The sequence below is a fragment of the Rhinolophus hipposideros genome, assembly GCF_964194185.1.
Source record: "Rhinolophus hipposideros genome assembly, chromosome: 4".
NCBI lineage: Eukaryota > Metazoa > Chordata > Mammalia > Chiroptera > Rhinolophidae > Rhinolophus > Rhinolophus hipposideros.
Window position 1 is genome coordinate 102895485 of NC_138050.1, and position 16165 is coordinate 102911649.

At 38.6% G+C, this 16165-nt stretch overlaps 1 protein-coding gene across 1 annotated transcript in view; it reads right to left on the reverse strand.

Annotated features, from left to right (window-relative positions):
* LHFPL6 (LHFPL tetraspan subfamily member 6) overlaps window positions 1-16165 on the reverse strand; it is a 224180-nt gene that overhangs the window by 78260 nt on the left and 129755 nt on the right. The window lies entirely within an intron of this gene.

The following is a 16165-nucleotide window of genomic DNA, read 5'->3' on the forward strand; positions in this document are numbered from 1 at the left end:
TTCAGACTCTTTTTAATAGTGCAAAGAGGTCCTAAGACCAAATCATTTGAGAACCAGTGATATAAGAGAATTTTGTGTAGCCACTGAATATTCCAGAAGGTTATGTCCAGAAAGATCCTAAAATAAAATATAACACGCGTAGAAAAAATAACTGGAGGAAAATGTACTTCAGTGTTAACCGTATTTGTAAGCTGTGAAATTTTAACTTTATTTATTTTTATGTATAATGGTTTACTATTATATATTTTTTATACAATGAGTATAGCTTGCTCATGTAAAAAGCTAACAAATCATTCACAAATAAATGAATACCTGAATTAAGTCATACGTGAAGATAGTTTTAGTCTAGGAAAGAAACTTTTCTTTCTTCACTGTCTCTACCTTTTTATACAGTCCTCTCCTTTCCTCCTGCCCAGTTGTCGATTCCTGATATGCCCATTTCTTGTCCACAGCACCTGCCTCCTGGCTGAGGTTTCCTAACCATCTAGGTCCCACTAATACTTTATCTTATACAACAACCTTTCCTCTCATCTACAGATTATCAACAAATACTAGAGTCATTGTTCTCCACAGTTATTTATTATAAAGTCCAGTGATCACACTGTGCTTTGTGCAGTCATACCTGTCACAGATTGTTCTAGTCTTAATTTCTTTTTCTGTACTGTGACTTTTTGCCTTGTCACCCTCCTGGACTTCTCTGCATCATGGGTGCTGCTAACGAGAGTCTCCTTCTGAAAATGCCTCCCTTGGCTTTTGGTGTGAGTGCAACTCAGGGTCTCTTTCTGTGGACTTCTGTCTTCAATTACCGTGGTCCCTCATGGCTCGGTCCCTGAACTGTGACTCTCTGTCTCTCCTCTTTCAAACAACTGACCATTTCTAGCGGTACCTCTACATTCCTGGTGCCTCTACATCAATACCTTACAAATCCCTATCTCTAGCCCTAATAATGGCACCTCACATTATGGAAATGGGTTATGGGAATCAATTCGAGGATTTACCAATACTTAGAGATGTTCTTTAATGCAGGACTTTGTACAGACCTGTTGAAAACAACCTTTCCAATTTCATAAATTAAAAAATACAGAAGGAGAGCAGTCTGATTAACTACCTGCCCAGCTACTAAGTTGGACCTTCCCTAAAATAACAGCCGAGTGCCCAGTCCTAAGGCAGAGCAGATTTCAATAAACTTTTGCTAAAGTATTCTTTGGAATTCCTGTCAGGTGGGGTATTAAAAGAGACAAATAATCTAAATAAATACTTAGGAGACGATAGTACCCAATACTTGCTTGTCATAATTTACTTGACAGCCTTTCCAAATAGTCATTCAATTGTCCAGTATGTACATACTTGGTACACCCCACCTATTTGCTGCAGAATAAAACAAAAAGTGGTACAATCAGAACCACCTGGCGTCTTCCAAAGGCAGCTCAGAGTCCTTCAAGAAGACCTGCTACCTTATAGGACAGCCACATTTGTTTGAAAGGGAAATGGCCTCTCCAAAATGGGTCTTCAAAGATGGCAGAGTTCTGCAGAGCAGCTGGAAGTTTAGGCTTTTTTCTCTGGCACACTGAGTCTGACAGATGGATCGCCACAATTAGCATCACATTTGCATTTTCCTCTCCACAAATAAAAGAGCGAATAACCTTAGAAGAAGAATTAAAAGGCATCATTCCATCATGTATTTTTATTGATCTTATGTCTAATTTGTATGCCAAGTTTCCTGTATGGTCGATATACTTTCAGCCTTTTCCTACTAGGAGATGAACACATTACAAATGAGTACACGAGTGGAGTAGTTACTGGGGGCACAAATTTGAAAGTGACTTTAGAAGTAGAACTAACTGGAAAGCCCTGATAAAATGGGAAAACTAGGGAGAGTCATACACAACATTAAGCACATTGATGTGATTTCTTCCGACAGAACAGGCTTACTTATCTTTTGTGTACATTTCTGTGAGACTCCCATTCTTTCCTTGTGCTATATAGCACCCATCCTCAGAACCATTTAGTTTAAAAGTGCTATTCAATAAATAACACCACTTAACAAATTGCCCTGACAAGCAAGCTCTCTGGGTCCATGGCTCCAGATAGCAGTTATGAGAACCAGATGGGGCATGGAGGTGGAGCACCTCAGCAGCAGGGCATGGAGGAGCGGGGCGAGGCCGTGGGACTGAGCATGGCAGAAAGCACATCCCAGGGGGGCCGGGCCAGTATCAGCGAGCATCATGTCCCATCCTGTGTATGACAGCTAACATCTTGACATTCGCCGTAACTTCCCTGTGAGGCTGATATTACAACTGAAGTGTCCTTCGATAGAAGATTGGATAAAGAAGATGTGGTACATAATACAAAGGTTGCCAAAAAATGTATACATATTTTAAGGAAAAAAAAGCTATTAAAATTGTAATATTCAATGTATACCATTAATAAAAGATGAATATAAGTCACGTTTGACAAAAAGTGCTCAAAGTGGTTACCGTCAGCATCCAGACACTTCTGATTATGGTGAACTACTGCTTGAGCAACACTGACCAAAGTGCCCACCTGTATACATTTTTTTGGCATCCCCGGTATACAGTGGGATATTACTCAGCCGTAAGAAAAGATGAAATAGCGCCATTTATGACAACATGGATGGAGCTGGAGATTATCATGCTAAGTGAAATAAGTCAGACAGAAAAAAAACAAGAACGACAACTTCATTCGTTCATTCGAAGTTGAACAATAACTTCAAAAGCAACAAGCTACCAAGACAAACTGAGAAGCAAAAACTCATAGACACAGACAATAGTTTAGTGGTTACCAGAGCGTAAGCGGCGGGGTGGGAGATGAGGGAAAGGGGGTCAAATATATGGTGATGGAAGCAGAACTGACTCTGGGTGGTGAACGCACAATGCAATATATAGATGTATTATATTAGGTTGGTGCAAAAGTAATTGCCATCTAAAAGGTTAAAAATATTTGCAAAAACCTACTTTTACTTTTGCACCAACCTAATAGAATTGTACGCTTGAAACCTGTATAATTTTACTAACCAATGTCACCCCAATAAAGTTAAAAAAATAAAGTAAATCATTTTGTAAATAGAGAAACTAAGACTTAGAGAAGTGAAACATCTTGCCCAAGTATTCCAGTAAAGTGACGGAAAGCAGGATTTTCATTGAGGTTCTGCCCAACAGTAAACTTGATGGCAACCAGTGTGCCATTTTGACCTGCCAAATTTCGACACGCGATAATTTTGTTCTGGTAATGGCTGTGCTCGAGTCATTCATACCAACCTCTGTACTCAACAGCACAACTTTACAAGTCACCTGAACAGGGATGAGGAGTGTAATCAATGATGATGAAACAGAGAGGGTAAACTGGTTCATAAGGAAACTAACCCTTGACCTTTAGCTCTTGAGGGCTGATCTCTAACCAAGCCAGTTAATTAGCCACAGATCACTGTTAGGGTCTCCATCCTTTCAAACCACAAATCTCAGCTGACCCTTCTAGGGGCAGGAAGTTAAAATGCACTGGTTTTGTGTGCGTCCCATTTAGCACACTGTGGGCCTCCGAGTATCCCACCGAAACAGATGAAACTCTAATAGAACATTATTCTTATGTTGACGTTCTCTTGCAGTAATAATACCTATGCTTAGCTACAGCATTTTTTTCTTTTTTTCTTTTGTTTCCTTTTTTTTCTTTGAAGATGATATATCCAAACTAGAAATCAGTGTCTTTTAAAGAATAGTGCTCAAAGTGCCAATTCTTCATCAGACTCATTGAACTCCAGCCTATAGGCAAAATCAGACTTTTCCTTGCTGAGTTGGCCAGTATCCTACAAAAGACACACTGTGTCCTAAATGAAAGGTGATAGCACCATTGAACAGATAGCACACACACAACTAATAAGATCTGGAAGCCCACAAAGCCTGCAAAAGGAATGCCCTTCCCCTGACCTCTTGCTGCTGGACTTCCGGCCTCCCCAACAACACATGAGGTTCAGTCCCACTCACTCACCCACCTAGTTCCCACCTGAACCAGACACACTCAAGGGCTGGGTCCTTGCAGGGCAGGAGAGGGAAAGAGAAGGAAGAAGGACAGAGTTGCATCTTTCACCTGGTCCAGCATGTGGGCATTGCTCTTCCCTACTCTCCATGAATGCTCGAGAATTCTGAAAGGGCTGCAAAGTGAGAAGCAGACAGGACAGGGGAAGGAAAACAGAAAGAGAAGGGCACTCACTCAGGGCTGCTCTCGCAGTCTCCCTCCCTCAGTCCAAAGCCCCTGACACCTGCCTCCTATCTTTATTGTAATTCCCTGCACCACCCTATGTATTCCAAAATTTCTAATCTCACCCATTGTAGCCAGGCTCAGCCACAGCAATCACACATTTAGACTTTGGGGTGTCCCCTCTCACTTCTCGGGAGTGACAGGAAGGCATAGGTCTCAAAGCTACGGAATTTCAGTGACAGCAGATGTGATGGTTGCATTTAATTTAGAAGTCTGTCTTTGCATAGAAACAATGTTCTTCAAGATGACTAAGATTGATAAAACTATTATGCAGGGCACACTTAGAGTTAAACAGGCTTTCATGTGCTGGCCTCAGATCTTACATATCGTAACTTTCTGCGTGCCAATGCTTCTATGGAGGAGTCTTTCCTGTGTTGCACTGTGCACGTGTAACCCTCAAGTAGGAAAACAAGGGAGGGTACAAAACAGAGCCCATCCTTAGAACAGGCAGCAACAATGTTAGTTAAATAACATGGTACATTAGATAAATTCCATAATGCTGAAAAGTAAGACCAGGCATGTTACACCCACTAGAAATTCATCACTCACTCTAATAGCTCTCCTTTTACTTTCTGTAAACAATGTACAGCTTTATATAAAAAATTGCTATCAGAATGGCTGGTGGTTACTCTAGACTTAGACATGGAAAAGCCTTATTAAGGGAAATCACATGGCTATAATTCTTATTAATGGAATTTTGGGTTGTTCAAACCGTAATTCATGAGAAAATTCTAAATTCAGAAAAGTGATGGATTCTAATTTACTGAAGTTAATATGACAAAATCATTTGGAAATATTTAAACTGCTTGGAACAGAAATAATTTACAGGAAAACTATAAATTCCTTAATGAGTTTATTTCGGGACAAAAATGGGAGAGTAACGCTCTGTTTTTTAAATGGAAAAAAATGAATAAAATTAAATTTGTAATGAAAAGAGCTTGAGTGGAACTTGGTCAGTCAGAGCTGGACAAATCATGTGAGTAAATGCACCAGGAATCGTCTGATCTAGGAAATATTGATTTCAAAGACGTCCTAGCTCCCCAGACAGTCTCAGCCACGTGGATGAAAAGAAGGAAACTTGTTTCTAGTCTGAAGCTTTAACCGAGGCAAGGGAGTTACTGCTTCCCTCACAGTCAGAGAGAGAAGCTTTTCAATGACATTTAATCCTCTTCTAGAAACAGCGGTCCAGGTCAACTGGAGACTGACCCTTTGGACCAAATGACCAGTGGCACTCCTTACTATATTTCATGATAGTTACATGTAAATATGCACTATCCACATATATGTTTGAAATGGACTTTAATGGCAAACCCAGGACATTAATACCTAATTCTAAATCAGACAAGTTAAATACAGAAATTGTTATTTATATTCACATAAAGGGGGAGAGTTAAAAATCAATATTTCCCAACATGTCATAGCCAAGAGTGTAAGTGGACATGGTAGTAGGGATTATGAAAAAAAAAATGTTGGTAGGAAAAGCATTTTTTCAAGGTTGCAAGCACTATGATTTGTCTACAATATAATTTATGAAAGTTGATTTGCAGTTTTGCCATTTAAAAAATGTGACTGTGAAATATTATTTACTCCAAAGTTTAGAATTTAAAATGAGCCTAAATGTATGCAACACACTGCCCTACCTTTAATTTATACGGTAGGGCTTATTTTCAGAACAGAATATAGGAGGGATGTAGAGATAATGAGCCGAATTAGCCAAGTGGCTACGCTTTCATTACTGTAGACATCATTATAAACTGCCCTGAACACTAAATGATATCATGCCTTCCCAGAGATAATAACTGTATATGGGATTCAACTGCCAAGTCCATCCAGGGATAATGGTTAAGGGTTCAATGATTCTGAGGTGAAAGAAACAAAAGGAATTTCAACTTCAAATTGAGTAAGTTGGTAATTTCCACCAAAGATTACAAAACAGATTTACCATCCTTTGTTCCTTGTTGTGACATCTCATTTATCCACAAATATTTATCCGACAATTTCACATATTTGGAACGTAACTGAGAGTTAATGAGTCCAATCACAAAATTCAAGCAGCACAGCTCTCCACTGTATCTTTGGAGAAGAGGTTCTGACATTTTCAGTTTCACAGATTATTTGCTTTTAGGCTTTACCCCCAAAATCTGACAAGCTTGGTGACCTATTTTCTAAATCCAAAGACTATTAGAACCCATGGGTAAGTGAGGTTAAGTCTTGCTATACGCTCTATGAGAGCAGAGAGAAATGGGGGCCACAATCGCAGAGGAAACAGGAAATCTACTGAAACTGATGAAAGCTTAAAAAGCATAATAGTCTGGGGAGACAGCAATAAGACTTAACACAACTCAACAGGTTCTGCTGGCATCATGGTATTATAAGCATGGCAACAGGATTGCTGGTCACTCTGATGGATGATCCGTTCAGAATGCTAATATTTCGTTTGGTTAGTTCATTGAACAAACCATAAAATTATTAAATTATTTTAGAAAAGTATCCATTTAAAAGGCTCACAACAATATGTACATGTATGTGTGTATATGTGCAGGTATGGGTGGATGGGTACTTATCTATATCTGTTTATCTATCTATCTGTCTGTCTGTCTGTCTGTCTATCTATCTATCATCTATCAAGAGAGATGCTTAGATTCTAAGAACTTCAAAGTGGTTTTGTCTGAATTCAATTTTCAGTGCGTTACATGCCTCTTATGTTAAGCGTAGTGTTCGGAATATAGAAATCATCATCATCATCACCATCGTCATCATCATCTTACTAGTTATTAAGTTCCAAATACTATGCTAGGCTTTTTTACATATATTATTTCTAATTCTAAAAGCAGCAGAGAAAGGTAGCTCTTCTGTTCTCCACTGTAACAATGAAAAAGGTGAACTCAGTAAAGGTAGATAATTTGGCCCAAAGTTTAAAGTTACAGACTCAGAGTCCAGACAGAATCACCAGACTGACTGACTTACTCCAAAGTCCATCCTCTAGTCACGGACTAATATTTGCCCTGGAAGCACTCGGGGGGGGGGGGTGGTTCTTGATTCGAACCATTAAATAGTGGGGTTTTGGTAGATCTGATCTAAGTGAATGCCATTTTTGTAGGTCAAAAGCAGTCAAATTTTGGCAATTTCATATAGCTGTAGCTAATAGTATACATTTCGGAGGATTATGGACCATTTTGTAACCTGTGTATCTTTCCCATATGGCATTTTATTTAGTGCAATTATAAAATTAGATTAGATTATAAGCATATAGTAGGGGGACGCTGAAATAAAAAATATGGTTAATATTCTAACAGAAACCATGGTGATGAAAAAAATATTTATATTTGAAAGGTCATATATTAAGACCCTCAATTACCACAAATTAACCAAGAAGAGTTTAATCTTGACCCACAATAATATTGGCTATTTTATTTCTACTATGCAGGAGATAGCTGGTTGTTGGCTTATGATCACCCAGGAAATCTGCACTAAAGCTCAAGTGGAAATTACCAGGTATTTCTGCCTGTCATGAGTTCCATTTTATTTGTTTGTTTATTTATTTAGCAAGGGGAAAGGGTAATTACAAACAGTTTTCAGAGCCAATGGAAAAAATTATTAAGTTTGCTCTTGTCCCTAGTAAAACAAACAAACAAACAAACAAACAAAACACTTGTTTTATTCTGAAGCAACAAAGATATTGGGTGATTAGCAATGCAAAAAAGAAAAACATCAACTGGTATTTTGATTTCATTAAAAGCAGTTTTTTCCAAGTTGGGCATATGCTTTCTGATTTAAGAAGATCAACACTTATAATAACTGATTATCTGCTTTTTGAGAAACAGTCTCTCTTAAACCTATTACAAAAACCTATTACAAAAAAAAACCTAGCCAAAAAGAGAAAGCAGTTCACAGAAAACCTACTATACCAAATACTTGCACCCTTTATAAACTATTAAACAAAATTGTTTTGTACAACAATTTATGATATTCAGAAGATTAAAGTAGTACATTTTGAAAATACATAAAGCTGTTGATAACCAAGCATGTTATTAGAATGGCAATTTAATTCTTTACATGTTCTATTAGCATCTTTCTCCACTGTTAATGGTATCTTCTCAATGTCTCATAGAGTAGAGTTAAGCCAAATAGGTTTTATATTCCTGTTTGGTTGTTTTTAGCTTTATCAAATTATACCCTTCACTAATATTCCTAAAGAGTCAAGTATATTCAAACATTCCTGTTAAATTAGGGGGCGTGGATCCTTCTCTAAGCACCGTGAAACAGCTCCAGAAAGCAGCGGCATAACAGAAACTGTCAGAAAATGTGTGTGCCTGCGTATGTAGTGCTGTCTCTTGAGAACAGCGGGCTTAAGAAATATTTTTGGATCAGGGTCATGAACTGAATGAACATGGCCCATTATGATGACACACAGACTTCATGGAGCCCCAAGAGGACCCCTGCACATTAAAGGAACAAAAGTTTTCTATAGAAAATGCCTTATGTACAGGGACATCAAGTTGAAAAATAAAAAAGGAGTATAAAACAGAGAGCTTAAAAGAGGTCAATAGAATGCCACCAGCTGGCCCAATCCCCACCAGGTTGCAGAGGGAAGGGCGGCAATCTGCAGGAGGCCTGAGGTTTAATCCAGACAAAGCTTCATAGGAAACAAAAACAAAAAACAACACAACGAATTGTACTGAAAAACAATCTTCAGCCAGCCTAGATTACGGAGTACTCATAGAAGTTAATATTGTAAACGTTTGTCCTTCAAAGAGAAACTCTTACATACTAAGCCAATTAGCCCAGATTCTGACACAAATCGCCAAGTCCAGACACAGCCTTCAGTTTAGGGAAGAGGAAGGGGGACTTATATTTTGGTTATGTAAATGTAAAAGCACAATTGCCAGTATTACAATAATGTCTTAACATGTAAAGTCAAGCAGTGAGGGCATGCTCCTGCATTTCTTCACCAATACTGGGGTTGTCTCACACGTCTGTCGGAGCGTGGTGTGACAGGGAGACTCGCACAGGGCTTAGATATGGCCCATTATGATGATACACAGACTCAGCTGTCTCACACACACTTGTCTTCTGTCACCTCCCTAAGTCTCCTCTTCAAATACTGAGTTAAGATGTTGAAGACGAATTCCAGCTAAAAGAAGAAAGGCAGGAATACTGGCCAGTGCGTAAATAGAGAAGTTGAAAACAGAGATAGCTATTGACTTTATTAGTTGTAAAGGCCGTTTAATTATGACACAGGACATCCTAGTCCTTTTTCTTTTTAAAAAGCCCACCCCTTGCCTAGCTGGCCCTGTTCTCTATCCTGTGATCCATTCTCTGGCTTTGTGTGTCTGTCCCAGTTTCCTCCCTCCTGAGAGTGTAACCTTATTGCCACTCTGTAGAAACGCAAACATGTGTGTGCCAAAGGCAGCCTGGGGAAAAATGAGATGCCAGCAACAAGAAGCCTCCCTGGAATTCTGACCTTTCCAAAGCTTTTTATGGACACTTAGGATCCAGAGAAGCCTGCTGACTTCACTCACCTCCACACACTGGGCAGAGGAATGTACAAGGCCATTCTTTATTTGGCTTTCCCCCAGGAGGTGGGTCGTTCTTCCACAGAAGAGAATACATTTTCACTGGCTTTACTCAATAGAAAATGAAATGGTGACATTGTGGTTATGGCTTAACACAAGGCTAGTGTCTTAAGTAAATTATTAAGTAAATTATCTTAAGTAAATTATTCAAGGAAAATATCTAAGCAACATGTCATTGAATGTACATGCGTGGAGTAAAAAGGCAGCATCAGGCTCATTAGGAAAGATTAATGAAGCGCCATCAATTTGAGGCTTATGTAGTATTTTTCGTGGAAGCCTTGAAGTATAGTATGATATGTATTTAAATGCATGCAGTACCTTTCATCTAAAAATACAGAACCCTTTACCTTGAAAAGCAAACAAAAACCTTTACATATCATAATTTTTATATTGCCGAAATTAAGAAAAAAACTTATGTTAACAATTTCATTTAATTTTCATTAAAACACGTGGCATTGGCCAGACAAGTATCTGCTGTGAAGGGGTGCAAACGGATGTGCCAAGAAGCAGAATGAAATGAAGCCACACAATTGGTAGTGGGATGTTTCTACCTCTGCCCTCTCACTAGCCACCGATCTGAGGTGAGTCCCTTCCTTCCCTAGGGAGGTAATCCATTCACTCATTCTTTTATTGAATACCAGGGGTGTGGGCTGGAGAAGACAGATGGACTGCTGCGAAGTCTCCACCACAACTGAAGAAATAATTCAACAAGCAAGTCATAGGTGTGATGTATTTAAAGAAAGGAAGAACCTAACCTTGTCTTCAATACACCAGACCATCAACCACCAGAGAGAACTCGGGAAAGGCCAAAGTCCAGGCCAGGCCCAGAGGTTTGGAGTGCCTGCACGTGCATACCTGGATGTACTTCAATTGAGCTCTTTTACTGTATCCCCCAGGCAAATGCAATTGATTTTGGAATTACCAGCTGCTTTGAATGATCCAACCCGGCTTCTCTCCATTCTTGTGGATAATCAAGAACTAATGTAAAATGGAGAATGCAAGGAACATTAGATCTGAAACTACCAGTATAACCTTCCAATCTGCCTCTACTGTAAATTATTACACCTCCGTAGGACAGGTGAAAAGCGCAGAATAATAAAACCAAGATTATTGAAACCTGTAGTTACACATTAAAACATACTCCAATACCATCTGGTCTTCTGGGTTGGTGAAACACATTTTTTGTCTCTGTAATCTGTACCTAAGAGTGGTAATCAAGGGGTGACTGGGTGAGAGTTGGGTTCACTTTAAGAATAAAACTAAAGTTTTTCTTTCTGTAATTCCATTTTATCACCACCTGGTTAACACTGATGCTTTGAAAGCACTTTTTGAGGATAGAAAGAATTCATGATTATACTTGTTAACCACTTTTGGCTTCCTAGTCATACTGGTTAAAGAGTAGAGATACAGTATTTTCATCCCAAAGGTCACAATGTGTATAACTGCTAACATTTTAACTCACTTGGAAAGAAAAATAAATGTTATCATTGTATCGTTGTAGAGCGTCCTTCACATTTTTCTTGTTATTGTCACTCTTGGAGATTCTGTTAGTAAAAGTCAAGTGGTTTTCAGTTTTTTTTTAATGTCTAAATCATTTAATAAAATCCGCTAAGCAGCCAGAGTACACAGAACTCTGCTCCTATAGTTACTACAAACTGGTAAGCAGCAGCCCTAACCCAAATTGGGTTAGATACTGAAGAAAACAGGAAACGGAGAGTTCAAGTTTCCAGCAATACGCTCTGAAATAACTGAATATAAAGCTACACTCTGCTCTCATCAAAGACGATACTTTGTTTGTGCTTTGTTGTCATCAACATGTACATGATAATCAATGCAAAATTAGATCATTTGGATAACAAACCCCATTTTCCATTTTTTAAAAAATAACGAGCATTATTCTACATTGTTAAGAGTTTCGTTAGTTCCAGAGAGAGCAGACATGCTAGTCACAGCAGCCATGACTCTTGCTCAGAAGCCTAAGGACAAGAAATGGTTTATGAGAACAATAACCTGATTTTGTTTCACCGGGGAACAAGACTTTCAAATCTCCTGTTACTTCTCATGGTACACGGAATGTATTTATCAAATATTACAAAGCATTTACTTCCTCTGCTCTGGTCATGTGAGTGAGTAGAGAATACAAAGATTGTTCTAATCATATTAAAATCACACAATTGCTATTGCTGTTTAAATAAACAAAACATATATAAAAATAAAATAATCATAGAAGTTTGATTAAATTTATGGTAAGCCGCAATGTGTGTGTGTGTGTGTGTGTGTGTGTGCACATGCATGCTTCCACAATAGAATCAAAATCATCATCTCCTGAATGCTCTACAAAGGACACAAATATATTCAACATGACTGTTGATTCGCATTTTTCCTGCTAGAGGCTGAATGTGGTAAAAGCTGTAATGTGTTACTCAGCATGGTTAAGAAGCAAATAAGGACAGTCGATTAGTAAGCAAGAAGAGGAGTGAAGCTTCCTGAGGGCAAAAGCCATTGCTCACATCACGTCTAGACAAGTGTCTGTTTCTTGAAGGTACTTATTAACCAACCTGAGCCAAATTTTCCTGGGGATAACATGTGATTGGCAAAAAACTGAGCCCTTTTGGAGATATACTTACTCCTCCAAACTTCAGAGGACTGTTTGGAAAATGGCTACTGAAGAATTTGACTTTACTCTCAAATCTGTAAAAAGTTGATTGTCGATGGCAAAAAATATGAATTTTTACTTTTTATAAATTGGGAAAATCAAGGGATCAACACATTTCCCTACGTGACGTTGTTGACCAAAGAGTCAAGAACAGGGCAGAGGGAGGTATGTGAGCACCTGCGCTCGGCATATCGTTCTCTTTGGGTTTATCTCTGCATTTTGAAAACAAATATAGAAATAATGGCAACCCTAACTACCACCTTCAGAAGTAGAGGAAAGAGGAACACTCCCAACTCATTTTATGAGACATGTAACACCTGATGCTAAATAAAACATCACATATAAAGAAAACTAAAGACCAATAGACTCGAAGACTAACAGAACAATATTCTTAACAAAACATGAAGAAATTGAATCCACAATATATAATTAGTGCAATATGTCATGACCAAGTGGAGTTTATCCCAGGAATCCAAGACAATTAATGTAATTCACCACGGTAATCCAATGAGGGAAAAGAGACTTTTCAATAAATGATGCTCTAACAACTGGAAATCTGCATGGAAAAATCAAAAGAACCTTGACTCAACTGCGTATTACATTCAACAATTAAGTCTAAATCATTCAATGACCTAAATATCAGAGCTAAAATTTTAGAAGAAAATATAAAAGAAAAAATTGGTGACATTAGGTTAGGTAAAGATACAGTTAAGAAAAAATACAAGCAACAGACTGGGGGAAAAACGTTTGCAAAACATATGTCCAACAAATAACTTGTATCCAGAATACATAAAGAATTCTTATGACACAAGAAGATAGACAACCCAATTAAAAATGAGTAAAATATTTGAATAGACATTTCACAAAAGAAGGTATACAAATGGGCAATAAATACATGAAAATATGTTTAGCATCACTGGTCATCAGGGAAATGTAGATGAAAACCACAGTGAGACAGTGACCACACACCTACCAGACTGACTGTAGTTAAAAAGACTGACAACATCCGGTGCCGTCAAGGGTGTGGAGCACCTGGAACTCACGCATTGCTGGTGAGAGTGAAAAATGGTACCGATTCTTTGTAAAACAGGATGGCAGTATCTTATAAAATTAAAGATATACTTAGCATACAGCTCAGCAGTTGTATTCCTGGGAATAGCCAAGAGAAATGAAAGCTTAAGTGTGCACAAAGGCAGAACCACAGCAATAAGAAGGAGGTCAGTAGTAGAGGCTGAAACTGGACTATAAAGAGGCACAAGGAATCTTCTCAGAATGAGGGAAGTGTTCTATTCTCAGTAGTGGTGGTGGTGGAACAATTGTATACATTTCCAAAATTCATCAAGCCATACCCTTCAAATGGGAGAATTTTGTTGTATAAGATACCTTAATAAATAAAACTTAAAATTATATATTTTTCTTTACCCACTGCCTTTTGGTGAAGAAAATGACACAGTCCCTGGGGAAACTGCCACAGAGTAACACAGTGAAGTTAGGGTTTTGAGAGGAGAGTGATCAGAAATCCAGATCCTAAAATGTCAAGTCCGGCCCAAGCAAACTATCTTCCAACACCATGAATATCATCCAGTAACATTTGACTTTGTGGAAAACGTTCATCAGGAAAACGAAACAGTAATAACAGCTGTTTCTGGGTACATGCAATTGCATACTGAAGAAATCACTTAGTCATTTAACAGATGGCCAAAGACAGTCTGCCATTAGAAAAGCTTAGAGAATAGACGAGAGAAGAGTGGGCTGGGGAGAGAATGGAAGAAGAGCTGAGGGGGGAGGGGAAAGAGCAGTGCCAGCTAGGAGAAGGAACAGCAGACAAATAAACCAGGAAAAGTTCCAGCTGGAAAAAGAGGTTAAGAAACAAGCAGAGGAAGAGCCAAATAGTGTCACAGGAAAAACACAAAGAACGATAGACGTGAGAACAACTATCAGGGCATACGAAAACAAGCAGAGTCAGAAACCAAGTAGAACGGGTAAGAAGAGAAAAGAAAAATATGGAAAGTACAAGTGAGGAAATCAAAAACAAAACAGGGTTCAGACATCCACATTTGGATGTGAACGTGAGATAGGAGCCTGCCAGTACATTATTTTGTAAAATTCAAATGTTCTAAGGAAATACCAGAGAAATAACTTGCAGAATTTCTTTCCAGATGTTCTCAACATATTTTTTTTCCTTCTATAAAATGTAACCTTCCTTTCAAGTCTTAGTTGGCTACTGTAAACTTAAAAAACTTAATTTAAAGGCATGGCTTTTCTTCCAAGGATATTTAAATTTATACATTATTTTTTAAATAATTATTTTCAAAGATTTCAAAATACTTATGCAATGATTTGCCACTGTGAAGCAGAGGGACAAGAGAGAGACGTGTCACAAAGACATTCCTGTATTCTGGTTCCAGGTCTGTCAGCAACTGTTGTACAGGTTTCTTAACGTGTGTGTGTGTGTGTGTGTGTGTGTGTGTGTGTGTGTGTTAACAAAACAAAGTCTCTTCTAGTTCCATTTATTTTACTCATCCTTCTCCTTTACTCTTTCCTTTTTTCCTTCCTTCCCTCATTCTGTTTCTCACACTCTTTCCTTTCTCCCTCTCCTTCCCTGCTTTTGTCCTCTTCAAACAAATACTGAGAGGATACCCTGAGCACTGTGCCAACGACTGGGGACACTAAACCACAGGGAACCAATTCTACTCATGATTTGGACTGGCTTGGAGATAGGTCATTTATCAGTACCTTTCAGTTTTTAACACTGGGGAGAAGCAGCTATTGACTGCTCTACCCTGCAGTATTAATCCTTTGCAGTACAAAAGCAAGACACTCTCCCATGGGAGTTTAAGACTTTGTGGGTACAGCATTTCTCTAGGTATGCACAATTATTTATCTCCCCATTTCCTAAATGTCATGTCTTCACAACTCAGTATGGAATTTGGAAAGTCAGCCCGGCAAGACAGCCTGAGGGTCCTTCAGAGTTGAGGCTCTAAACACATTCATGTAAATTTAAGGATAATCATTTATGGCAACAGCAAAAGCTCCAACAGCCTAAAACATACACTTTCAGAAAAATGGGCCTCGTTTCAGCAAAGATTTTGATGTGTAAGAAATCACTTAAAGTAGGTTTGAAAACATGCTAACCAGTGTTGGTGTGTCAGCTTACCTTTCAACTCTTTTAGAGTCTCACAATTATCAGAAAAAAAGTGGTAGAAGAAGATCTTTGAAAAAGAGAGAGAATATACCTTTGTATACCTTGATCCTTCCTCTTCACTTGCTTTATGCTATTTCATAAATCCACTGAATACCTAGTGAAATTTCTCTTTTCGTGCTATGACTAATTGATACCTGCAGATTGGCAGATGTTTCAACCGAAACTTCGCATGGGATGCTTGGTGGTCGACTTGATACAGGCCTGGAAGACATGGCAGATTCCAGAAAGAGCAAAGCTTACCCGTACCTTTACAGAAGTCAAGGCAGAGCATCCAAAGGTGTGCCTAATGGCTGATTATCTGTAAAGTAAGATATGGAAAGCCCTCTGGTCAAATCAGAACGAAACTCCAATCCTTTCCTTTGGGAGGAAGACCTCATCCCTGCTTGTCTGGAGCGTCTCCCTCCCTAGTTTTTTCTAGGGAGTCACAATTCCACTGATTGCTCACAAGGAGACACT